Source organism: Orycteropus afer, unplaced genomic scaffold, assembly GCF_000298275.1.
Source record: "Orycteropus afer afer isolate SDZICR_OR568_19922 unplaced genomic scaffold, OryAfe1.0 scaffold00519, whole genome shotgun sequence".
In the NCBI taxonomy this organism is placed as follows: domain Eukaryota; kingdom Metazoa; phylum Chordata; class Mammalia; order Tubulidentata; family Orycteropodidae; genus Orycteropus; species Orycteropus afer.
In genome coordinates, this window is record NW_006922106.1 from 511,360 (window position 1) to 514,588 (window position 3,229).

Below are 3,229 nucleotides of genomic sequence, written 5' to 3' on the forward strand. Positions count from 1 at the left end.
TGTCAACTTGGCCCTATACACATCTTCTTAAACCATACATAACCTTGTAATAAAGACAATTATAAAGTTACAATTGTGTCTAAGGAGCTCTTGTGGCATAGTGCCTAAGGCATTTGACTGCTAACCAGAAGGCTGGCAGTTCAAACCCACCAGCCACTCCTCGGAAGGAAGACTGGGCAATCTACTTCTGCAAGTATTTACTGCCTCGGAAACCTAAAGGGGGTCGCTATGAGTTGGAATCGACTCTATGGCAGTGAATTTGGTTTTTTTTTGGTTTGTTTGTTTTTGGTGCAGTGGACACAGAAAAAGCCTGTGGATTTGCTGTCAGCAATTGAGACTGATCTAGAACTTGACAGGAGTGAGCCCAAGCCTTGGAGCTGGCAGTAGCCTTTCCCCTCTTGTTTGGTCTTGATGGGAGAGGAACTTCCTGGGGTGCACAGAGTAGGGGTCCACCTGGAATTGTTTTTCATCCCGCCCTTTCTACTTCCCGGACTGGAGACTGAGGCCCAGGAGGGGTCAGGCTGGCCAAGGGCCCCACAGCGAGGGGAAGGCCTTGGGGGGTCGAGGTTGCTGACTCCGGTCCTGGGAGCATGGTTGATGCCTGTTGAGTTCTCCTTTGCACCCTCTGTAGGAAAACAATACCACGTTACCGTTGGGGGACCATTACTGAAAACAAAATCAACTGCCAATCCAGAAACCCTCTCCACAAAAATAGGAGAGAAACGAAAGTTCTATCCTGAGCATTCCATCAGAACTTGATACTTCCCGGGCCAAGCACTAAGCCGTTTGCAGAGCCACAAAGGAATCTGAGCCCATCCTATTCAGGTGTTCAAGATAAAATTGCTAATTTCCTAATGTCTCCAAGGCAGGATGCCTGAAGTTATGCTAATCACCCTCCAGGAAACTGGGAGGTGGAGTGTGAGCTTCCTTTGAGCTCACATTTCAAAATGAGAAGGTTCCCACTCTTTGAGGCACCATCTTAGATTTACATACTTTGCAAAGAGAATTTACCACTTCAGGTTAGCTAAAGTGATTCTGAAAGACCTGGGAGGAGGGGAGCCTTTTCTTTTCAATAGGGAGAATTGAAACCTCTCATTTTCGCATTTGACTGCTAACCAGAGGGTCAAACCCACCAGCCACTCCTCGGAAGGAAGATAGAGCAATCTGCTTCTGTAAAGATTTGTTGTTGTTATTATGTGCCGAGTCGGACTGACTCATAGCGACCCCTCCTTGGGTTTCCCAGGCAGTATCACTACGGAAGTAGATTGCCCAACTTACTGCCTCGGAAACCCGGTGGGGGTCACTATAAGTCAGAGTCCACTCGATGGCAGTGGGTTTAGTTTCTGATTTTTATTTTCAGTTTGTCCTGACACCACATATCAGGGTCTGCTCTAAGCACTTTTCAGATGTCATGCATTTGGTCTTCACCGCAGCCCTATGGGGCTGGTGCTGTTACTATTATCTTCTCCACTTTACAGATGAGGAAAATGATACAAAGTTGAGTGACTTTCTCAAGGCCACACAGCTAATCAGTGGCAGAGCTGAGATTCAAATCCAGGCCATGCTTTAAACACTGAACTACACTGCCCCTCAGAATGGCACGGAGTTGGAAGCCTCTCCCGAGGACCCAGACCCCACCAAATTCACGGAAAGCCCAATAGCCAGGCTGGGGTCCACTCTAGGCTCTTCCCTTCCAAGAGTGAGCACCTTCAGCTGAGAATGCGCCCAGAGGCGGGCACTTGTAGCTGAGTATCCTCAGGCCTGGCCCCTGCCCCGTCCCCCCTGCCTCAGGCAAAGTGCCCTCCTCTGGGGTAGGAACCTAGCCCCAGTTGCTTTACAGAATGGTCAATCAATCCTGCCAAGACCAAACCCACTGTCATGGAGGCAATTCTGACTCACAGCAACCCTTAGGACAAAATAGAACTGCCCCATAGGGTTTCCAAGGCTGTCAATCTTTATGGAAGCAGACCACCTCATTTTATTTTCTTGGAGCAGCTGGTGGGTTTGAACCACCAACCATTTAGTTAGCAGCCAGATGCTTTAACCATTGTGCCTCCAGAGCTCCCTATATGGGAGATGCCCAACGTGGGGCTCAAACCCATGACCCTGAGATTAAGAGTGTCATTCATGCTCTACCGACTGAGGCAAACCTAATCCTGCCATCCACCCCCGAAAATTATCAGCACTACCTACACCCCTGGCCTTTGAGCTGCAACAGGAAGTTTTTTAGAGACTGAGAGATGGTCAGTCAGGCCTGTGACAGCTTGGAGGCCATTTCAGGCTTTGCCATCCATATTGCTTCTTGGATGAGGTCTCCAAACTGCTTGGAGAACCTCTTGCCACGGCCCCTGGAAGAATGTCAGAGAAGTGTACAGGGTGGACAAGAGGCTGTTGTTTGTCATATGTCTGGGATGAGGTCACTACATCCTACCACATCCTATGGGATAATCTCAAGATGGCCCTATGCAAGATTGGGAGGGATTGCTTAAGGGGCATTGAGCTTCTCTTGAAGGAGCTCTGGGTGCGCAGTGCCTAAGGCATCTGACTGCTAACCAGAAGTCTGGTGGTTCAAACCCACCAGCTGCTCCTTGGAAGGAAGATGGGGCAATCTATTTCCGTAAAGGTTTACTGCCTTGGAAACTCTATGGGGGCCGCTATGAATTGGAATTGACTCGATTGCAGTGAGTTTGGTTTGGTTTTTGAGTTTCTCTTAAGGGTGATGAAAAATTTGGAAATGGGTAGTACGGGTGGTTACACACACAGCGTGGTGAACATAGTTAATGTCACCGAACGTAACATGTAAGCATGACTGAGATGGCAATTTTTTAAAAATAAATTTTATTGTGATTTGGGTGAAAGTTACAGAGCAAATTCACTTTCCATACAGCAGCTCACATACACTTTCTCTCATGACATTGACTACAATTTCCCACAATGCAACAGCTCCCCTCCCACTTCCTCCCCATAGTTATATCTTCCCTGTGTCCTTCCCTCCCATGCACTCCTGCCCCCTGAACTGTCTCCCTGTGCATACACAGTCATTCTATTCTCCCATGATTGATCTCTCCAAAGACTGTATCTACCTAATGTCAATGTTCAGCTCATATGTCTGTCTTTTGTTTGGCTGGGAGCCCCAGGAGTGGGTTCAATTCCAGACCTGAAGGGCAACTTGGGGCCATAGTCTCAGGGGTTCCATCAGGCTCTATCAGACCAGCAAACCTGGTCCTTT